The sequence below is a fragment of the Melozone crissalis genome, unplaced genomic scaffold (genome assembly GCF_028551555.1).
Source record: "Melozone crissalis strain CALT ecotype California unplaced genomic scaffold, PUWL_Pcris_2 ptg000004l_1, whole genome shotgun sequence".
In the NCBI taxonomy this organism is placed as follows: Eukaryota; Metazoa; Chordata; class Aves; order Passeriformes; family Passerellidae; genus Melozone; species Melozone crissalis.
In genome coordinates, this window is record NW_026535782.1 from 17984355 (window position 1) to 18009309 (window position 24955).

The 24955-nt window shown below is 36.8% G+C and overlaps 1 protein-coding gene across 4 annotated transcripts in view; it reads right to left on the minus strand.

Moving 5' to 3' along the window:
* FOXP2 (forkhead box P2) overlaps positions 1-24955 on the minus strand; it is a 398888-nt gene that overhangs the window by 318695 nt on the left and 55238 nt on the right. For all 4 annotated transcript variants that reach the window (XM_054272498.1, XM_054272517.1, XM_054272526.1 and 1 more), the window contains exon 2: positions 18919-19059. The gene's annotated coding sequence lies outside the window, so the exon portion shown is untranslated. The remainder of the gene's footprint in view (positions 1-18918; positions 19060-24955) is intronic.

The window sequence follows — 24955 nt, forward strand, 5'->3', positions numbered from 1 at the left end:
ACATTGCATTTATCACCTTTTGTAAACAACTGATACAAATGAACCAATCAAATCCCAAAGAGTGCCATTCTTTCTTTGGTGCAATGAGAATTATATTCCTATGGAAACAAAAGGAGAAGTATGTGGAAGGAGTCCTCCCAAGGACAGTTTTTCATCCTTCAGCCTTTTTAAAAGGAAAAAAATAACCCACCAAAACACACTGCAAAACAAACCAAAACTCAGAAGCAGAATACCACAGGAGAGAAAGACAGAAGCTTGAAAATTCATTTTTCACTTTCCCCTTTTACTTATATTTATATAAATAAATTTATTTATATTTATATAAATAAAATTGCTTATATTATATATAAATATAACATGTTAATATTATATAAAACAATATATGATTATTAAAATTATTATTTAAGTTATTTAATTTATATATTATTATTTAAATGTCTATATTTATATCATTAAATACATTTATTTATATATTTGTGTATATTTATTTCTATTGTTTTTATTTTTTAACCTACACTGCTATATCTAGAGTTCCTACAAAGACCCGCATACTAAAACTTAATGTGGTAAAAACAAGCACAGGAATTGATGTAATCTTGCATGCATCTGTAGTGCCACTAAGAACTGCCCAGGTTTTGAACACATTGTATTCAACTTGTTGAACCAAAAGCAGATGAGCCTTACTCACTGCCTACAGACTTACTCTGTAACTGGACTTTTACTACTGACTGCAGCTACATCTGACATTCTTAAGCTAAAGATGGCATTGAGGCATAACCGACTGCTCTGAAACAAAAGTTTCCACATCTGAAATAAATGTTACACAACCATGAAGACACCCAAATTCTAAACAGTAGTTTTTGTTTGGATTGCAGCTGGGCAAGCTATTTAGTTCCAGAGTAAACTTCATTACAATTCAGACTTGAAGGTGGAGAACTGTCTACACACCAAAGCAGTCCCAAAGCACACCTAAATTCTGAGATCTTGTCCAAGATCCATTGCCCACACCCACACATTAAGTCAGCCACAATATCCTGTTTCATAGCAGGAGAAAGGACCTGCAAACAGCCAGATTCAAGCTGTGAAACAGCTGAGCAATGTGAGTGCTAAGTCTAAATGCAATGTTTAACTGATCCAAAATGAAGATGAGCCACTGCACATGGCATGGTAAGAAACAAACCAAAAATTAAACAAAACAAAACAGTAACAAAAAATATAAAGAAAATAGAAAAAGGAGCTTGACTCTTTAGCTTGATCCTGTAGACAGAACGGACCAGATGAAGGCATTTAATAGACTTACAGCCTCTTCAGATTTAGTGAGGGCCAAGAATTAGAACCAAAACATGTGTTGAGCATCTCCTGCTGGTTGCTACACCTATGTGGAATCAAGACACACATCAGTGACAGTCAGCAGCCACCCCCTGCTGCATTCCTGCAGGTGACAGGAGAGATGCTCACTCTGCAATGCAAGATACCCTCAGCAGCAGAGCGTGCTGCGCTGTAACTCACTGCTGGGTTCACCAAGGAGCTTGTTCAGTTCTGCACTGTGTGACACTGTGCCACCAAGTTCTACTGATGCCATAGAAGGGTTGCCCAAAACTGTGACACATTATTTTGATTTCAGAATTAGAAGAGAGGCCAAGAGTACTGCTTCAGTACTGGTAACACCCTACTGAACACCCCAGAATCACAGAATATGTCAAGTTGGAACCATGCCATCTCCTGGATGCTATTCACGTGTTTGCATCAAACACAGACATGTCTGCTATTTTAGAAATAAAACATTAGGTTTGGTGGGTTTTTTTAAAGGTTGTCTTTGTGGTAATGAATCTTGGTCAAGATTCAGTGTTAACACAACTTATGCAAACACCAAAGAGGAGCCCACAGAACTGCCAGTGATGAACATAACTGCATTAAGAATGATGTGGCCTTCGAGAGCATGGTAAACCAAGCCAATGCAAGCAATACTAGTAATGGAGAAACTGCAATTAATTTTGAATTAGAGAGGGCAATGGCACTGTTTCTCTTTGTTGACCTTTCCATCAGGACAGGAAAAAGCACAATAATAAGTATGTTCATGGGGTTTTAAAAGCATTCCATGTAAAAAGCAACAAAACATAATGTACATTCATTGCAGCCTGAGTGAGAAGACTGTCCTGAGGGAGGCACAAGAGCTAGGCACTTGATGTGAGACACACAGTTGTTCTTTCTAAAAAGTTACCAAGTAAAGCTAAAAAAAAAAAAAAAAAAAATCTGGCATCACAGCAACTGCTTACAAGCACTACAAAAGAAACAAAATATCATGAAGCTGTGTCAGGGGGTATTTAGGTTTGATACCTGGAATTAAGTCCTTCACCCAAAAGGTGTTTGGGCACTGAAACAGGATCTCCAGGGAAATGGTCACAGCACCAAGCCTGATAGAATTCAGAAAGTGTTTGGACAATGCTCTTGGACATGGTGTGACTCTTGGGGATGTCCTGTGCAGGGCCAGGAGCTGGGTTTCAATATTTCTGGTGGATCCCTTCCAGATCAGGACTGCTCTATGATTCTATGAAAAACATAGCATTTTGATATGAGTTTCTAACATCTGTTAAAAAAAAAAACAAACTAAAAGAAATCATTACCTTTGATATTTTTAAGCTTTTTTTCAAACAAATGAAGTGGAATATCTCAAAGTCTTACTATTCTTTTACCAATAAAGGAAGCAAAAGTCAGGATTTGCAAGAGCAAAATCAGTTGATGGGCTTGTTGAAAATAATCTTCAAATAGGCAAAATGAAATTATTTGTTGTGAAGAAAAGCACTTAAGTAGTGATTTGCATAACATCAGTGATGTCTCATTTTCAGGATGTAACAAGATTTTTTCTAGATTTCTTAAATGCATCTCATTGCTGACATCGCTCTACATACCCAGATGCCACAATGGTAGAAATTGTTTACACCTAGAGGTGCTTTCATAAATTGTTTATGAAGGAAGAATCAGAAAGGTATGTGAGAAGCAAACATGAGATAATCTGTTCCTCATGAATGTTTCCCCAAACTCAATAGAAATTTGTCTAATACCAATCATTCCTCTCTTGACACAAAAATTTCAAACTTGTCAATCTGCGTGGAAGCATCAGCGTAATGCTGTGCACCTTCTGCACTTCCTAAAACATCACTGATTAAAAGAAATCTGAAAAAGAAATCTGCCTTGGGTTGAGGAGTTTAATGCCAAACTTAGCCTAAGGCACATTTCAAAGCCAAAATGTTAATCCTTGGGTGGGGGATGCTGGTGTTATGTTTTTGATGTGCCTATGATCTCCTAACAAGAATATTTTCTTTCTTCAAATTCCAGGTGGAATGCCCTGTTGGGGTGTCAGCTCCGGCAAGTAAATAAAATTAACACAATGGGTTGCCCATAACTTTGGTACTGCACTGGCTAAAGGGTAGGGACTATAGCTCTTATTGAATTGAGTTAATATTGTAAAAGACAATAACCAGAAAAAGAGAACCCCAAACTTTTACTATGACCTATGATAAAAGAATTCACTAATGGTCTCTGCATTCCAGATATCAAGTCTTGTAATCATCTTTCTGAATTTTTCCCAAATGAAAAAGCCAGCAAAGTCCACTAGAAGCTGGCCAAATGAGCAACATATCTCCTCTAGAGGGCAATTAACAATAAAATCAAAGAATACATGAACTACTAAGAGTAACTATTTCTGGAAGGGGCCCTTCACCTAGAATAAGAAAGTAAAAACCAGTCACAAATTTAGAAAATGCCTTCAGATCCCCTGATAAGAAACCATAGGTATTTCAAAAGCAATTACCCCCTCTCCCTTGCTTTGTTTTTATCTTATCCCACAAACCCCTCCCAGTCCAAGTGTATTTCTCTTCTGTGGGCTGTCAAGGTTGTCAAGAAGAGGGCCATGTGTTTTGAGAATTGCTGAAGTTCAGATGATTCATGAATTAGAGAGAGTTTAAGGTCAGAAAGAACCATTAGATCATCAAGTCTGACTTCCTACAATATCACAGACTATAAAATTTCAGACAGTTACCTTATTATTGAACCCAAACACTTACAGCTGATTGAAGAATAAATTCAGTTTCAGCTAAAACAATTGTTTCATGATACACTTTCTTTTTTTGTACTAGATTAAAGAGCTCTCTAGAGCACCAGATATTTTCTCTCTGTGAAGGTATGCTGTAATTAAGTAATTTCTCAAACAACTTTTTGATAAGGTAAACAGACCAATGTTAAATATTTCACTGCAAGGCAATTTTCAAGCTCTTAAATCACTTTCATAATAGTTTCTGGCACCATCTCTAATTTTCAAAAAGGTTTTTTCTTTTAGATGTGGCCAGAAGAAACATCAGCTGAAATTCAGTCTGTTTACCAATGCAGTAAAAAAAGACAAATTCACATATTTGCTGACATTTGGTTGCTTGTACATCTAGCACAGTTCTTTATCTGTTGAATAGCATACTGAGTTTTCTCCTGTCAGGAAAAACATAATAAAAAATTATAGGGGGGGTTGTGACCAAGTAGTGCAAGCAAGTATCAAGAGAACTTGGCAATAACAGCAAGCCTTAACTATCTGGTCATCTTTCTGGACAGGAGACTGCAAGATACAGGCTATCCAAATATGTGTGAGTAACCATTCTTAGTACAGAAACTGAGGAAAACAGTCAAAGCAAAAAATGTTTTAGATTATACTTCAACCTTCAACTCACTGGAAATGTGAGAATTGAGGGCACCTTGGTTGAAAGAAACCACAACATGAGAGAATTCCCATTTCTAAGGACGGGAAGGAAAAGGGAGGCTGGGAGAATAAAGTCAATGACAATTACAGAAAAGGACTTGGATAAATGCATTGGTGGCCAGGATCCTGTAAAAGGTAACTCGAAGGGAAGAAGAAAGAGTTCAAGAGAGATCACAGTTCCATCAAGAAGTAACATTTACAGCATAAGAGCAAACTAAGTCAATGTGGAAAAAGGCAACATCATAAGCTCTTCAAGGGCCTGCAACTTCAGGAAAGTAGAGGTCCATGAACACAAGTAGGTGAGAGAGAAAAACATGACAGTACAGGGATAAAGTCAAAAGGGCAAAAAAAACAGAAAGTGAAATGTAACTTTAAAAAAATTAGTAGCAAAAAAGCATTTTTTACATTCCTTAACAGTAATAGGAAAATTCAAGAACGAGCTGATTAGGCTATTTGCAGAAGAATCAGACATATATTTTGCTCAGCCTTTAATATAAGAGACAAATACAATCTGAGCACTAAAACTAGTGAAAAAAAGGACAAAAAATTAAGAGTAAAACAGGGAAACCAGATGACAAGACATGGCAATAAGTTAGTTGCTGCCAGATCAGTTCAGCCAAACCAAGCTTACTTATGTTAGGTAAAAGCAAAATGTTGGCCTGTGCTGTGAAGTCAGCAGAAGAATGCCAAACTCCAGTATTTCCAATGCCAAATTTTACTTATCTGTCATCTATGTCCACTCAAAAACAAATCAGTGAAATATTAAGGGTTTAAGTTATCTTTATTTTTAAAATTTATTCTTAACTCCAATCAAACCAGTGACTAATGTCTTTGCCCCTTATTATCATAAACAGATTCATCACCTCAATAGGTAAGACATTTAACTACAGTGCAAGGGACTCTAAGACAAATAAGTGAAACTCCCTCACTGGAATTAGCAACTTTTCAGAGCTCCAGAGAATAGATGGAGCTCCAGAAAAACCAAAAGGGAAAATTACAGCCCTTGTGATAAAAAGCTGAAAAAAGAGGAGGTAAGAAATGATAAATTTGTCAATTAATTTAAGTTTCTGAAATAGTTTTAAGAAAACCAAGACCAACAAGACTTGATCTTTCTCTTTACAACAAGAAAATAAATACCTGTCAATATAGTTTTGTCATTACCAAAACTTGGCAAGCCAATTAAATTTCTCCATCAGTAGAAAAAATAGTTTTTTAATGGGAACGAAGCAGTGGATGACACATAAAAAGAAGAGGATGACTCATAAAAAGAAGCAAAGGAAACAAAGCCTAAATTAAACTATTTTAAGGCTAAATCAAAATGTGTTCAAAAATTTGATATAGAGACTGGGAGTAAAGGATAGATACTATGAATGGGGCTCAGTGGGGGTCCATCCTGGTCTGGTGTGTTTTCTTTTATAACTTGGATGGTGAAATGTCATTCATTTAGAAACTGTACTTTTAAAATTTACAGAGGATGCTAAGTTTCAGAAGGACAGAAAAACACTGGTCTTTCCTCCACAGGATACACCAAAAGTAATAGGAAGTACATTTAAAGATATACACACATGAAAATACATTTTAACCATTTTGAGGAGCTTTTAGGAACCGTGAGTTAGTTCTGAGGCAGGGGAACTCACAATTACACCAATCCCATTTTAAAACACAAAATCACTTGACTGCATGGCACAGAGCAACACTAGTTCATTCCATGCACTGTGCTTAGACCTATGCTTTGAAATATATCCCATTCTCTCCCTGTCTTTGTCTTTTCAGCTCTGCTTTAAGTGAGACATAACTGAGAGCCACAGACACAGCCTGAAAGGTGCCAGCTGCTCAGTTCTGACCACCCCACTCTTTGAACACTTTGTACTACCAGCTCTTGGTGGGGATTCTTAGTCATAACTGCTAGGACAGATTGAGCCACCACTACCACCAATATTTGAGTACTCCTGGTATAACTAACAGGGGGTTAGTTGGGATATTACCTGTGAATTTTCTTGGAACATATGGACACCTCACTCATCCCACCCACATGGCTGAATGCAGCCTTTATGAAAGCACGCCCAGACATCAGGGCTTCAGGTTACCCTCAGCTTAGGGTGAGGGTAGTAGACACTATAGTCCCTGGTAAAACCTCTGTTCCCATCTGTATTGCTGGTCCCCTTTAAGAATGGAAAGGCCACAGTGAGGCCTCTCCAGAACCTTCCTTGTCCAGGCTGAATAACCCCAGGTCGCTCAGCCTTTCCTCACAGCAGAGGTGTTCCATTCCTCTGGTCATTTTTGGCTCTCTTCTGGACAGGCCCACATCCCTCGTGTGTTCAGGACCCTAGAGCTGGATGCAGTACTCCAGGTGGTGCCTTTTGTGTTCCCACCAAAGCTACCAGGCATGGCCCAGATGGCTGGTGCTGCACACTGTGCAGGACAGCCTGCAAGAGTGGATACAGATACTGTAATTGTGCTGAAATAACCAAGCAAAATCACTGGTGTATTAGAGGCCCATGAGAAAAATGTCTGGACAATGGACTGATGCCCATTTAATTGAGGCAGCATAGAATTCATTGAATGAAAGGAGACAATTTGCTTTTAATGCAATGAGAAGTGTATGTATTTGGCTAATACAATTAAAATTAGTAGAAAATATACTTTTCAGGAATGCACAATAGAAAATTTTAAAAATATGTTAAGCAAATACACTAGTGAAGAATTTCGTCAAGGTATCTCAGAAGACAAGAATAAATATATATATTGACAAATTTGTTTTTAAAAAGAAGCCACTGAGACCTAGACTTGTAATATTTGTTATTCATTTTCACTGAAGTAAAATATCAGCAAAAGCACAAAGTGAAACTAAATGGCTTCCTATTTTCTTGCATATTGAATTACAGATGCTCTTTACCTTCTAAGGTGAAATTGCTTCTTTGTATTTCCATAATCTGATTCTATCCTGATTGTCTATTTGATCTTTAACAGATCATGCTAAACAAGCAGAAGAAAAAAACATTTCCCAATGCACAGGCTGTGAAGGTATTAAAAACTACTGCTTCTGGATTTCATATCCAGAGGTTTCCTAGAAACCCTCCATCTGTCCATCTTTGATGGATACGTAGTGCGGTCAAGTTAATGCTGCTATTGAAACCTAGAATTTTGCATTTCTCAAATGAAAACAAAAATGCAAAAAAAGCCCAAATATTGCATCTACAGGAGGTTTTTTGCATTTAATTTCCCAGGTTCCTTTTAGGGAAAAAAAGGGAAAAAGTCCTTAAGGCAATATAAGCACTTAATCCAACTCAAATACTAAAGAGGACATAACCTTTTAAATCATCTTAAATATTTACGATGCCATAAGCTCTTAAACTTCCTGGAATACTTAGCCTTCCTTAAAACCTCACAGTACTCAAAGTCCCCGGAGCAACGTAAGCACCTAAACTACTTCAAATCCTTTCAAAGGACACAACCTTTAAACCAACGTTGTGTCTAATTTTTAGAAATATTTGTTTCTTCAGGCACAATTCTGCCTGGTTTTGTCCACAAATCATGTAACTATTCAAGTTACTATTCACATGCCTCCGTTGACACAATGCTTCCATCAGATGGAAGGCCTGTGCATGGAAGATATAAAGCACCCTGACAACACTGGGGAAGTCAATGCAAGCAATGGAAAAGATTCCCTTGGTTCTAAACCTGGCCAGCTTCAGCTTCACAGAAAGAGAAGTAATAGAAACACAAGACAGTCACCAAAGCCTTTGCAGCATCTTGTTTATACCTTTACATGCCAGTGACTCAAACTAGGTTGATAATATTTCCCCATTAGCTTAGGATAGCAATCAAGAAATTGCAAAAAATTGACCTTCAACAACAGCAACAAATGTGATCTCTGTGTGGGAACAAACAAAAAATGGGATCTCTGTGTGCATAAGTCCTAAGAATAGAGCCAGAATGCAAGCCATATTTAAGAAGCACTCAGCTAACATGTTACAACCACACACTACTTCAGGACTTTAATTCTTCAGAATGGTGTCACTTCCCCGTTCATTTTCTAACCGGATTTATCTTTTTAATAAGTGTTTGGTGAACTCAACTCACTCTGTTCCTCTCCTCCATAAGCCCTTTAAGATAGGTCTGGAGTGAGCAGAAAAACATTTCAGGGTAAAGTGACCTCACACACACAAGTGTGAGAGGCAAAAATCCTTCTCTTTCCAGAATTTCCCAGTTCAGGTTTTCAATGTTTCCTATAGCCTAGGAAACAAATCATCTGTGTTCCATTTTAAGGATTTTACTTTTGATTACATGAGTGAGCAGAACATTAAGTGAAACTTGGTGCCACAATTGCTCTAAATTAATTGAGAAAAATTATCAATACTTGAGTCTTTAAATTTTTCATTTCATATGACAAGGAGTAGATCAGTCATCAGTTGTTTGTCCATGGGAAGCAAATAGAGATAGCTGTCTTCAGACCACACTTCAAAACAGATTTGCCAGACTTCTGTATGGCAAACAAGGTTACTGAATCAGCAAATATTTAAAAATTATTTTTATACTAATCATAAGCCATGGCAATAAAAGTGCTGTATCCATCAATGAGTAAAATATTTTAAATATGCAGCTCAACATTAACAAATTTACTGTTATGCCAACATTTCAACATCTTGAAAATCTGTTTAGGACTGCCCCTACAGCTTTATAAGGCAATGGCTTAAGAATTTTGAAGAGTCCATGTTTATGCTGAGCCTGGTGAGCAGCTACAATGTTGTGCTAAACACTACAAAGTCACTTTACCATTTTTTTAAATTTAATTTTTACCTTGATCATCTTATCAATGAAATCAGTTGGTGTTAAGTATTGAATGCCCCATCCTATATTGGCTGGTCTAACTCTACTGAGAATTAATGGGTATTTCATAACTAATGCCTTTTTGTCATCCAGTTGATCTCAAACTGGTTTCCCTAAATTGTTACCAAATCTTTTTCTCCCTTTCCTTGGTATCTTTTTACATATATTTACAAACAGCCTATTTCCTTACATCTCATGCTTTCCAGTTCCATCCATGAGCAGGAAAAATGCAGAAAAATTTTCAGCTGTTTACATAAGAACAATCATTTAAAAATAATGCTAAAATGAGTGGAAGTTTAAGTTGTTCAACAGTAGGCTACAATGGAAACATATGCTGGCTTTTGATAAACATAGTAACATAGTATTTGGATTTTTAGTTTTGGCCCCTGTGGCACTTCAGAAGCATCATCTTGGTAATTTACAGTGTGCTACCAAAGTAACTGCTGGCTGAGTTTGAAGAGCACAGGAACAGGGAAGTCGTTTTCTCAGCACATAATGCCATAGGAACAGAATATTGGCTGATGGGCCAAAAGCAAAGACTTTGATAGCCCAGAGCTCATAAATCATGTATAAATGCCCAATGAAGACCTACAGTCACATACAAACCCACACACAACTTATTACAATACAGAAAACTATAGAAGATTACAATGAGAAGATTATCAAGTCTGGCTTCAGTATTAACTTCCATTTTTTCTCCTAACTATTGATGAACAAGGTATAACTTCACCACTGATTTTTTTTATCATATAACCATAGCAACAGGAGTTGAAAATCACAGCCCTCCACTGGTCATCTAGTTCTCCTGTTTAAGATATCTGTTCCAAGTCTCCCTTAGAAACTTGAATAAAGAAGGTGAGATCACCTTCTTTAAATTATAGTTTCAATCACATCCTTTAAATGATAGCTTCAATGGAAAGAGACTAGGTAAAAACTGTTTTTCCTTCAGCACAGTTTTAAACACACAAAATGAAAATATCCCACTGGTCATAGAAGTACATGTGATTATATGAAAACATTTTAATTACAGAACAGACCCCTACAATTACAGACTCTAACCAACTGAGCAAAAAGTGGAATTATTACATTACTCAGAGACATGAAAGGGTGGGGTTTTTTACAGACTTATTTATGACAAGGATCCCCATGGTCTTTTGTAACTAAGAAAACATCAGCATTAAGAAATAGTAGAGCCCAACAAAAATGGCCTTGGACAATAGAACAGCTGGAACTGAACACGTTACACACATGTGGCATGTGCTTCAAGAGATTTCACTTTGTACTACTGCACAGGTTTGGTCTATTCTTCAAACACTTGTCCTTGTTTAGCTCCATCATCAGGAAGGTTCAATGGGAGGCTAACTCGATGATACTTTTCAAGTGCAGTCCTGATTTGAACTAAAATACTAAGAGATGCTGCAGAAGCCAATTGATGCCTTCTTAGATGGCAGTCATTCTTGTTCTAGGTATAAGACCATGTTATTTTTGTTTTCCATGGCTAATTTCTTTTGCAGTGGCAGATTTATAGATTTATATATTTTCTTTCTTTAGACAAGTATTTTCAGCCATATGCAAGAAGTCAGCTTTATAAGCCAATTCAAGAACAGGAGCAACTCATTGGCAGACAATGAAGAGCTTTGTAATTTAGCTGTAGGGCTTCAAAATGAATTTCTCCAAAGACACAGGAGATCTCAACTTCAAAATACCCAAAGGCTTCTATTTCATCATGAATTGTAGAGGACTCTACAGTAATGTATGCATGTTAGGGGATTAAGAATGATAAATTTCAACATGCATGCATCAAATTATTGCAAAATCAATTAAAATTTATCTAGAAAAATTTGATCAGTCACTGATTTTTGCAGGTGAAAAATTAGAAGTACATCCTGTACTAACATATGTCTGGGGATTGCTCATATGAGTACACAGTTTCAGATAGTCCATCTGGAGCCCATCTCCCCCATGTTTAACATTTTCATCAAAAACAAGGACTGAGAGATATTGACATCTTGGGGGAAGGCTGATGACCTTGATTCTGCTCTCAATAATGTCTCAGAAACCATTTATCATATCTTGCAAAACTACAGGTATAAGATGCACTCTGAGAATCAAAATACCATTTAACTGCTCCACTGAAGAGCTCTTTCTTCCTAAAAGACCTGATGACAGACCATTTTTTCCCATGAGCTAAGATACCAGCTAAAACTGTGATTCTTTCTCTGTCAGAGTAAAATTAGGGGAAGGAGGTGGAGAGAAAGGGGATCAAATTTTAGGTTTATTCCACTGATGCTGCCGCCTGTCAGTAAAAGATGAAGGGCTGAAATCCCATCAGTCTGGATTTGCAGATCTGAGGATGAAGAATTAGTATTTTTCTGTTTTTGCAGAAAACTCCTTGATGTATGGCTCCATTATTGAATGTTAACAGCTTCGGTTTAAATTACAAATGAGGTCCTATTAGCATAACCCATACTTGGTTTCTATTTAAAAATATGATTTTCGCCAAAATTGTGTCAGTTGAGAACCTACATGTTTTCATTTGTGGCTACAGATAAAGGAGAGAAGCAATTTTATATTTCACTAACTCATAATATGAGGTTGAGAAAGGAAAAATATTAAAGAACACTTTTAAGGTACTACTGATATCTCCTTCAACAGGAGGGACAAGAGGTGAATGACTGGTCCTTAGGAACGATGTACCAAAGGCAGCTATAAACAGGCAGTAGCGCTGAAGGGGCAAAACACAAAGTGCCTTTTACAATTGTCTCTCCAAAACAATTTTTTTAATATGATTATTTTAAAAACCCTAAATTGCATAGTGGAATAACTGTTTAATTAGCTTTGGTCTCCATCATGTGTGTTTTCATCAAAACATACTACATAGCAGATGGTTTCTGCTCTTTACTTTTCAACTATAGTGTTTGTGTCTTGCCCTTGAAAAGTTGTTTTTGTCTAATATACCTCCTACTTTAGAGGTTTTAACATATAAAAATGTGCTGCTTTTCTGATATACACATGCATCAGCATATCAGAACTTGTGAAATTGTTACACTAAATGGCCAGCTTCCAACTGCACTGTTTGCACAGTGTTATCTTCTGTAGTATTACACAGCACTTCAAGCTGTACATCAGCAGAGATCCAGCAGCCTGAGCCAACTATCACTGCAAACAGCCAGGCTGTTTGGGATGATTTTGGTGTTGGAATGCTTATGCTGGAGATACTGTTTGCCCAGACCAAGTCAATCTGTTTCTCTATGCCTTATGAGCTCCCTGTGGAAAATACTGATAACTTCCTGAATTACCTGTGTGCAGCAAAGGTACAGTAACCAACTTATCATAAAAATGATATGGTATTTCTGCATTCAACCCACCCATCTTAGCAGTACTTCACAGGAGGCTAAGATCATATCAATTCATTGATGTCTTTTGTAAAGTTCTGTGAAACCCTCAGATGCAGTGTATTATTAATATTATTACATGTTATGACTTATGTCCCAAAGTATGTCCCCATGCTTTGTTAGCTGTATACAAGAATCCCTTCATTACCAACCAAATGCCTCCACCTCTGAAGGGTAACACTGCAGCTGTCTGCCAACAGACAGTAATTCTAGAAACATCTACGGATCTTCTATGAAGAATATTCTCTTCCATTAAAAATGTATTTCCAGCTCCTGAACAGCTCAATGCCAGGGAACTGTAACTGCATGCAGGACACCAGACTCCACAAAAATGTAATTTTAGCAAAAGTCATCTGCTTAGCTGGCATCCTTATTCAGCCTATCACCCAGCTTTCTCTCACTTATACCACAGGAAAGATCTCTCAAATCGAAGTAATGAGACTCTACCTCTCATAAAGCAGAAAATGAATGAAATTGACAGAATGGCATGAAGTCCAATCAATTGATGCTCTCAACCAATTCAAATTAGATTCCAATCTGGAATCTAATCCCAAGTCCTCTAGAGAAAAGAGATCTTATATAGGCTGAAGAAATTAGGATATGCTGGCAAAAACTTTCCTTTTCTCTCTTGTTTGTCTGCAACTTGAGACAAGATGATTAACGCATAGGTAGTTTTAGAACAACTATCAGCACATATTTATGCTTTCTAAAAATGTCTGCAACAGTCAAAACATCTCTCCCTTTTCCCTATTTGAAACTTCAGGTTGCTTTTAAATTTTGAGTCAGAATAACAGTGTGAAAGGAACTTGATTCACTTTCTGCATGGAATGGGATTGAGCCTATGTGAAATTTTCTGTTATTAAAAAGCCCCTGCTGACTTAGATGCCTATGCTGTGGAAAATACTTGTTCTGTTAACTTTGATGCAGTCATTAATGTGTTTCTTGAACAGATACTCTTCAGGTTTCTATACTCAGATTCATTCACTGAACCCAGATATTCTCAGACTGTTGGATCTCCTCAGTTTAACCCTCAAACAGGGTCAGGACAAAGTGTCATAAAATGCACAGTTCAATAAAAATAGGCACAGTTCTTCAGTACTCAAACATCCGCTGTTTAGTGGCACCTTGCCTGAACTGCTCTTTTCATTTTCTCAGAACTAGGGTCTTTTGGGTTTTTTGTGATAATGCATAAAATTCCACTCAAAACTAAAAATTCTTAAAGTTGCAGAAGAATGGGAATAATACAAACACCATCCAAATAAAGTCAGACAATCTTACAGGCTTGAAAAAAAATAAAGCCTATAAAACTTGTTTCAACTACAAAGAGACAGCTTGCCAGCTTTGGTAAAGCTTTGTGTATTTACCAGCGAGAATCTCGGCCAGCAAGTACTGATGTAACAGTGTTTCTAAGGGAAATATTTTGTTCTTGTTTAGAACACATAACTTAGTGATACTGCGATACAAACATTGGTGAAAGTTATTTTGTGCAAATATTAGAAGGAGCAGACAGAGAAAGAGAAAGTAACTACAAATTACTAACATGAGGTTGTCTCTATTCTCTAAGTACTTTCTTTAGGCCAATTTGCAACACTCTTTAAAAAAAAAACTTTTAAAAAAAGTGCTTCCTCAGCCAAATGTCTATTCCAGGAATCAGTATTTTCTGTAAGCTGTATTTGCTGTATTTGTTTTAAGCTATAATACATACATGCAGCTACTATGCAATACCGTACTAAATATACCACTTTAAGTAACAGTGAAAGGACGGAAGCAAAATGAAATATACACCTCTAATACAAAATGTAATATTGAAAGCAAAATTATACATAAGAGAAAAATTTATACACCCCAATAAGGGTTAGTGAGTCAACTATGAGTGGAAGTACAGAAACAGTACTTACCATGAGCAGTCCTGTGCATTTCTGAACAACAGGACAAGAATAACTGAGACCACCTTTGAAGCATATTCAACTGTTGCCCATAGTCTCATCACAGTGATGTTATAAATGTGTATAAGTCTAGGTAAGTCTAGCTCCTCCAGGTAATAATTGAAATATATGGCAATTAGACATAAAAAGACATCTGATAATAAATTGTGCCACAATTTCTATGTCATATGCCCACATTTTAGCTAAAAAGCAAATAGAGCCAGCATACTTTACTTCTAATGCCTTTTAGACACATTCAACTATTCCTTGGCAAGAAAGGGCTCCCCACATACAGCCCTTACCCAGGAGAAGTGGGACTGAAGAAGGTGCTGTGTTATCCTGGGTTAGCCAATGCAGTTGCCATTATTCAAGTACAGACAACAGTTTAAACTACTAAGAAAATCTAAAATACTTCAATACACATGGAAAACAGCATTTCATCACAATCTCATTTAATATAACACATTATCAAAATTAGTTGGTGGTAGAGCAAATTGTTTCAAATGGAAAGCCACCTAAATTCTTGCTCTTAAATTAACTAAAAGTGCATTTTTGTCTGTTATATTAGCACCAGGTTCTTTCAATCTTCTGTTGCAATCTAAAAGGCAACAATGCCAGAATCTCATGATACATCACTTTTATTACTTTACTAGAAATTAAGTAATGACATAAACATAAAACATTTGCATTTCTCAACCTAGAACCCAAACATCAGAAAACACCCACAATTTATTGATACTTCATAGTTAATATTAAAATGGCATTTGAAGTTCATTGTTAATGGTTACACACAATGTTTAAGAGATAAGGAAAATGTCCTTTTAATAAGCTTGTGCATATCACCTTAACAATAAAGAAAAAAAATTTAAAATCATTTTGTTTACCAGTGTGAAAGCAGGATGTTTCTGTGAATGTCAGTGACAACATTTCTGCCTCTTAAGTCTCTCTTATGTCACATGAGAAGGAATGTATCTGTCTTAATATTTAATAGGAAAGTTAAAAGTCTAAATTGGTGCCAGTCACCTTAGGTTGCTTTTATTGCGAGTGACAAGAAACAGCCATCTCTAAAGAAGGAATTGTCTTATCTAAAGACAGAAATAGAAAGAGGCTATGGGAATCCCCCCCTGGAAGTCTCCATCTCTCTTCACTGACTAAAGAAGCCTATGGTGACCAGCTCAGATTTATACCACCTATAGGTTTAGATGGCTAACATCATGGGAAATTAATCCCATTCTTGACATCCTTCTCAAATAGCATTTGGGAAAAGTAAGCATAAAATACAGAAAACCGGAATTACCATCAAGTGTAAGAATCAAAATACACTGTCCCAGAAAAATTAAAAAAACAAGACCCTTTTGTGAAAATAGCAGGGGATCTGTAAATTTGAAATGTCATACAGCGTTTGATCTCCAAGGCAGGACAGACTCAGTCATTTCTAGAAGATTAAGGATATACAAGGACTATTTTCAGAATATGCTGACAAAGTAATATGCCTCTTCTGTGTATGAGTAAGCAGCAATTTTCAAAAGCTTATAATTCAGTGCAATAAGGACAGACATTCAGAGGCATGGCAAAAGACACATCTTATAACCCATTAAAGCTTCCCTTTCAAATTCCAAGTCCTTGCTCAAAAGCAAAGAAGAGGTCATAGACCTTTTTTTTGACTGTTTTTTTTCCCATTTTCAGGAATGATACACACATCTCACAGAAACTTTTGCAAAGACACTCAGGCTATAGCAAAACTGTGGGCAGAACAAGTCTGCGAAATTAATCAAAGTTAAAATTCAAGAAAGCTGACATTTGAAGAGGAGGGTTCCTTGCTCCTAAGTATTTGAAAACATAAGCAAGTCCCTCAATCACACATTCACAGAAGATAGAAGGGTATCTGTGAAGTCTCTCTGTACATTTGCCCAGTCATTAAACGTTTATACTGGCATCCTCTTTAAGTATGGACTGTCCCAGAATGGCCATTTGCAAGTATCTGACAACATAGCTTATAATGAAATTCTTACGTCACTTTATAGGTCTCATTGATCTCTAAAAAAACTTCAGGAAGACAGCTATTTCTATTGTGAATTAATGGAGCTCACCAGCAAGAGTTTGTTTCTAGTTATGTTTTGCCTTGTTTTTTTCCCAAGCACAAAATGATACTAAAAATGTATTATTCTTGCCAGGGATCGAGGGGAAAAGATGCTATTCTTAAACTTTTAAAATCCCCATCATGTGACTGCTCACAACACGTGAAACCTGGTGCTAATTCAAAGCTAAAAGATAATTTCACAGGCTTCAATGTGATTTTCATAGTTACAGCCACAAGTCTTTAAATATAATTTAACACATTTTAGAAAGCTTGCAAATTCTGCCATATCTCATTTTTGCCAAAACTTAAGTCAAATACTAAACTGAATAACTAAATATTTCAAAATAGAAAAAAGAAATTAAAAATTGTCATACAATAGCAGAATATTTCTGATTTTGCTTACCTATAAACACCTCCAAAATCATAGAATAGCTGAGATTAGAAGAGACCTCAGAAGTTCATTGAATCTAAACCCCTGATCAAGCAGGATCAGATGCAGCAGGCTGCTTGTCCTTGTGGGTTTTGAGTATCTCCATGGATGGGAAATCTACAACTTCTTTGGGCAAGCCTCTCCAATGTCTGACCATCCTCAAGATAAGGAAGCTTTTTTATACTATTTTTCAATGGAAACATTTAATAATCTGTATGCAGTTTGTACCCACTGCCTGTCATCCTGTCACCAGGTGTCAATGAGAGAAGTCTAGCTCTGTCTTCTCTACATCCTCCCATCTGGTATTTACTGTGAGAATGAAATGTTACTTAGCATTTCACTGTTCAGGAGACAAGGATCTTGAGCCTAAATTAGTCCAGCCACTAACCATTGGATATCACCCAACCCACACGTCATGTTTGGCGCTACACAAAATCAGGCTACCATCTTCAGAATTCAGAAATTATGTATGCATGTATGAATTATACAGCATCACGCCTGCACTATAAATCATGGCATGACACCTGCTTACTTGCTAGCCACTTATGACCATTTACTGGTTTTGGAGATCAGAATTTTCATTTACAAAGGACACAAAAGACAGCACTATCACAGTATGAAGTGCACAACAAAACAGTAGTTCCCCATTAAATAGTAAGTAAGGGTGCCTCACATATTTTTTAACTCTTATAAATGGCAAAGCACTAAAAATATCTATAAGGTCTAAGACTATTGCTCACCAAGGAATTTAAGCAGCAGAAACTAGCACAGCTGCTATCATGTGCTCCTGCACACTTTTGGCTGCTAATTCCCACTCACGTCACCCTTTGTACCAGTGACAGCCCCTGGACAGCCATATGGGAGAAGGCTGGGATAAACCCAACTGAAACCAAAACCAAACAAATAATTGGCTATTTTCAGTCTGATCCATTCTCCAAATTTACAAACAGCTACACATGCTGCGTGAGGGAGAATGACAATGTGGGGAGGAGAAAAGAAGCTGGCACTGCATCCTACAGGGATGTGCCAGGTTAAAGTATCCACTGGACATTTAGGCTAAAGCTAAGCAGTGAACACAAGCTACTCAGCGAGCAATGCTGCATTCCTTAGGCACTGCTTTCAGGATGAGATGGATTGGCCTCTGGAGATGCCTGCCCCTCTCCTGAGGGTAAGCACAGTCTAGAATGACTGAGATACAGCTACTTAGTTTCTACGTATCTAAATTGACCAAAGTCTAGATAAGTAGAAAATGGTAGAAAACTAGTTTTTTGATCCTTACAGCACTTCAATCCCATTAAAAATTGCCATTTAGAGAAAAAAAAAATTGTAGTATAGCTTACCATCACAGACATCAGAAGGGTATGTATTTTCTGCATGGTCCACAATTTTTTTTTCCTAAACCATATTTTACATCTATAAGCAATATGTTTCAGTGATGGGGTACTGTATTCCTCCCACAGGGCATATAAATCCACAGTAGAAACATAGCTACAGCTCAGTTATAAATCACTTACATTTCTTCAGAGTCACTTTGTCACTTTGCTGTGCTCTGGGAAGGTCTTTTCCTTGTTGCTCAAGTGGTCCTCCTTCCAAAAGTGTCTGTCACAGCTGTGGCAGATGAGGACAAAAGGTCCTTAACTCTCACTTGAAGTTATCTAAGGGTAAAAAGAGAAAGGAACACAGTAAGTGCAAGCATCCACATTGTGTTTTATTGCAAGGTATTACAACCATCTCTTTAAAACACACTTCAGTGTCATCCTTACACACATGTATTGCACTCCTAGGAAAAAATCCCACACTTTTCACATCTTTCTTTCTTTGTATGAGACATGGGAAGTAGTCACTACCCCTAGAGCAGTCACCTGCTTCAGTTCTGAGATTCATAATAACAAGACTGCATTTCTTTGAAAAAGCAAGTGTACAAGTTAAAAGATTATTTCATAATATTGATTATTTATTTTGTACCACAAAGACACTGTGAATACTTTTGGCTGGGATCCAGCAGAAAATCCCAATTTGTTGAGCATAGGTTCACTATAAACCATCCTGCCTAGCCAGTATTGATAAACACTCTAATCTGAATATTCTGTTAAACAAAAGAGCTCTCTATTGTACTACATTTTACTGCTAAGAAAGGGAGACCTGAGGCTTATGATAGATAGGTCTCATTGAAATTTCTTCATTAAAATGTAAAACTCACCACTCCATGAGAGTCAAATCTATAAATTAAATGCTAAAAATTATTTAGAAAACAATAAAGGACAAAGCATAACAAGTCATCTGCCACTTATTAACCCCTATCTTTAAAAGTGTGCTCCCCTCTCTTGACCAGCACAGGACACAAAAAACCAGAACTAATTACAACAGGTAAGAGGAGAAAAGATACAAGATCAAAGGCTTAAAACAGTTTCCATATATGAAGAAGAATTCAGTATGCCTCCAATATCCAGACTGGAAAAAAGCTGACTTAAGAAAGAGCATGATAGAAAACAACAACGTCTGAAGATGGAAAGACTGCATCGATATTGTATGTTCCCTACCCTTTGAACTCAAGAACTACCGCATAAAAGCTACATTCAGAAGAAAAATGGGAGTTTCTTCTCCACAAATTGTGTGAACTGTGAACTTCTTCCCAAGGATGCAGTTTATGCAAGGATGTTTCCTAAGTCAAGAGGAAGGTGGAGGTATCCTCGGAAGACAGCCATCACTGGAGACAGACACAGGTTTGAACCAGGATGACCAATCCTATCTCCATGTATATTTACTTATGTTAGTGCTAATTCAACAAATTTTATATCTATTCTATCTATTCACCACTCACAGTAATGAGAGTTACTGCATTAGGTACACAGGAGTCTAGTCTTAGTTGCATTTGAAGTACAGGCTAGATCCTTTTGAACACCAAAGTGAAATCCCATGGTTCTCTGTACTTTACTTTAATAAATTTGATTGATTTTTCCAAAACAGCATCACCACTGAAAAAAAATCAAATTAAATGAGGTAGCAAAGTCTTACTGTAAAGCAGCAGTAGCCTTCCTCTCCCTAGTCCAGTCCCAAAGCAGCCAGGGCAGAGGGCTACAAAGCAAGGTTCTGCTTCTCAAGTTGTTCACTGGTCTCATGGGTCTGAGTCTAACTTCATCCATATGTTCCCATTCAGTTCAACACTTATATAAATGCAGGTCAGCATCTCCATTTCCCAAGTTTCATCTCAAAGTAAACCTTAAAAATCATATACTCGGTATTCCAATATCTTCTCTTTTGCTTTAATCTCTAGGATACAGCAGTGTTTCTGATTTATTTTGGGTAAGTGCAGATCAATTAAAATTCCTTCAGGGAAGCCTTCTGAACCAGCAGAAAGAGAATGACTGTCATCAGGAACAAACACTTTTTGCTGTCATGGGCTGGCATGTCACACTTTTTAGCAAAAAACTATGTTAATTAATTCTATCCTTACCTACCAGGTGTGCCAAAGGAATATAACCAGTCCTTTCTGCTGTCTTACTAGATACAGATCTTTGTGTCTGTGAACCAAGTATCCCTATATGTAGAGCTGTGCATTGGCACATTATATGAAGAAGCAGCATGTACTTGCACAAAAAAAACATAGCAGGACAGAAATAACTTTGTTCAGACATCAGTATGCAACCAAAAATCCCTTTTGCAAGATGCATGAATTAATACCCTCAAATATCACTCAAAACCCAGACATTTTCAAATATATATACATACATACATACCTATTCATTAGCACTCTTTTAGACCCTACAGTGAGGAATGTGTATAACTCACACTTTTTTGGTCAGTTTGAAATACAGGATCAAAGTATGTTTACTGTTCACTCTATCCCCCTCTCTGAAAAAGAAGAGTCTGCTACAAGGTTTGCTGTTCTATTTGCTTCTGCAGCTTAAATGGCTTCACTGAGGATGAAAGGAAATTCACCATGCAGCATGCTAATGATCAGACTCATGCACCACTGGCCTATAGCAACATTTTAGGCTACCTCTCCCTTCTACTATTTGTCCAGCTTTTCCGTTTAGCATGTTAGGGGTAGGAATACAACCAGACAGCTCAAAAGGTATTCAGGGTCTGTTTGATATCCTTCACATCACTTTGATACTAACCATAAATCAGAGCAAGCTGTACCAAACAAGAACCAAATGTTTTAGCATTGATATAGAAGCAAAGACAAGCTTCTTGAAAAATGACAAAATTCAGAGACATGGGTTCCAGGTATACTACAGAAGGTAAAATACTATTGCAGGATAAACTTATTGAAAACAATTTGATAGTAGCAACAACAATTCAGAATTATCATCACCACTACTTAAACACCAAGACAAAACCTCTCAAGAGCAGGTGGCTACCTACTGGCTGTCAAATAAAAGCATTGATTTTTACTCTTTCCACATCTGGCTTCCAGCTACCAGCAACAAGTTTACAAAATCTTCCCATGCATATCACCTTGAGTCTCTCAAACAAGTGCACATAAAGGGGAAAAAGGTGATATGCAATTATATCTATCAAGCATTAGAAATCAACAGCAATCCCAAAAAATTGTGTCAACGACGAACGTTTTCTTTTCAACCACTTGTTATCTAATCTCACTTGAAGGTTAAATAAGCATTCATGCCTGCTTTAAAAATTTATTCCATATATTCCCATATTCAATTATACCTGGTAGAAATCCACTTATATCAAAGATACATTAAGAAGATTTTACATGAAGAATTTCTTAGATCATGTTTTTTTCTATTTCTGAAACAGCACAGTGATACAAGTAACGTGCAATTTTAAAGACTCAAATATAATTCAGAGTACATACATATTAATTTGGGATATTAAAAGCCACACTTGTTTGCGGGCTCACACCATTCCCATAAATTACCTAAGACACAAAGTAAAAGTTACATATCACAACATGATCTTATCAGCCTAACAGTTACAGGACTTTTTTGGCAATTCATAAATATACAGTTGCATTACAAAGCCATCACAAATAAGCACTGATAAAATAATTTATCTCTTGATTGTCACATATTTTTGAAGTTGCTAAAGAAAAATGCATTACAGAAAAAAACTATTTGAGGACTATACAAGAAACTTTCTTAATTCTTTCAGGATTAATAAGATACAAAGTTTCATTTCTGTAGATAAGCATCCTATTAATTTTACTTTCAATACCTATAGCCTATTTGGTGTAACTGAGTAAAAAAACAAAGTAGGATGTGGCCTGATATCATAGTATATAACATCAAGGACTGGATTGGAGTTTTGATTTTGTTTTGCTTTAAGACTGAACAATATTTATTCTCATTTCTAACTGTATAGACTGCCTAATGCAGCATTACAATCCTGTGTCTTTAGAACCATGTTTATATAAAAGCCTTTACCCACATATCTTATCTCAAAAAACATAAACTCAGAAAAATAATTACTGTTTTGCTAGTAAATGCCAAAAATATTTTCAAGAACGACGTATTAAAATAGTGACAAAATATATAAGTATATCTTTACTGAAGTCCCTTTCAGTTTATCTGCAGTATCACTGTCCTAAACTGGAAACAAGACAAGGAGTAAACAAGAGATCAACCATGATGTAAATAATTAAAGCAATAAAGGTGTTATTTAATAATTAAAGTAATAAAATTTAATCATTAAAGTAATAAAGGTGCAAACTTCTCTAAATGTTATGCTATTAAGCTGAATGAAGCTGTTTGGTTTGTCTGCAATTTAAGAAACCTCATTTTGCTATGATCAAAAAAACCCCAGTGCTTCAAAAAACATTCAGTTAGCACTACTTCCCTTCTCATACATAACAAAAAAAGAAAGGTAGGACAAATTATGTATCTATGGTAAAAGGGTCTTTCTACTATGATTCAGTGCCATGAAGATAATCAGAAATCTTCCTTATGTTTTTATATAGTTCTCCAGCAGGACCTGAAAAGACATGCTAAAATTTGTAGTATTTTAAAATCTATTCCTCTCATCAGTTGTATACCAAATTCTTCAAATCTTCTGGATTTGGCTTATCATTAAGTTTTAGAGAAATATTACTCATTTCTCTTGCAGATTTAGTCAATACTTATTTAAAATATATCAACCAGAAATACAACCTTAAACTCAATTGCAAGAGGATAGAACAGCATGAAAGCAAAAGAAAGACTTATGTCTAAATAATTCCATGCGTGGCTACCTGTCCACCATCCCAAAGGAATGATATATGAGGTGGATGAGAGAAGACACAAGCTGACTAGCTCTACCAGGCAATCCACCAATCAAGATCTAATGCTGGATTTGGGACAAACACATGTAATTCTTGGTAAATTGCTGTTAAACTAAAATTCAAGCTTGGCAAGGTTCAATAGATAGTGGTAAATTTGTATAGTACTTCTTGTGGCAAATATGTCTGGGAATATTTTACTCCAGTCATCACCAGTGGGAAAAGTGCCACCTCCTTTCCCCCATGTTCCTTCCAGCTCTATCTGCCCTTCTCTTTCTAACACTAGGCTGTCATTCAGCACAGGGACATGCAGCAGGAGCTGAGGAAATGAATGTTGAGCAGTTCAGTGTGATTCCAGACAAGGAGCATCACACATAATTCAGCCCTTCAGGGTTATGCAATCAATACCAACACCACTGTGGTGGTAGCAGGAATTCAAGTTTGGCTTTTAATCCACCTCATAGCTAACTAGTCTGGATCCCCTTCACTTGAGAGAAGGCCACTCATTAATGTCCAGTACTATTATGGTGCTGCAGCACTCCTGGAATACTGGCAGGGGTGTAAAAGCTTTCTGCAGACAGAAAGATGTAAGAAACTCCATAAAATTCCATTTGGCTTTTTTCCCCTCTATTTCTCCTTTTTCCCTTTATTTTCTCTCCCACTGTCCCTGTTGCAGAAAACACTGTCCCCCTGTGCAGCTCTGTGAGGAACAGCATGTGCTTGGAGCCAGCAGGGACAGGAGGACAAGAGGAGCAGTCAGTGACAGCCGGGATCCCTCCTTGTCACCTCAGGCGACGCCAGAACGCGATGGGCTGAGGCAGGATGGAGCCAGAGCCAGCAATGCTCAAGTCAGAGGTACAAGGGCATGAGATTTCAAAAACAGATCATGGGTGATGAAACTCTGGTCACTGTGGCAGCCAGACAACAGGAGCATATGCTTATTTGAGGGGATGATTTACGTTGTTACACAGAAAAAGGTAGGGTTTAACTAAAAATGAGAACATGTCTGTCTGTGCTTATCTCACAGACCTATTTGCTTCTGAGTCTTGTAAATAGGATGACGTCCTTGGGATATCTTTAAATTCAAAATTTTGCTTCTGATCTTTGGCAGATTGGGATGTAAATAAATGTTCATTTACACTAGAGTTTTCTAGGAGAGTTAGATATATTTTATTGTCATCATTTTATTGACTGGTATATATTTCTCTCACAAAGCAGTGCAAATCACTTTTTTGCATAACTTATTTTTAAATAAAATTTCCAGAAATTGCAGCAGCACAATGACTTAAACCACTGTAATCTGGAGCAGCCCTAACTTCCCTAACCTTCTT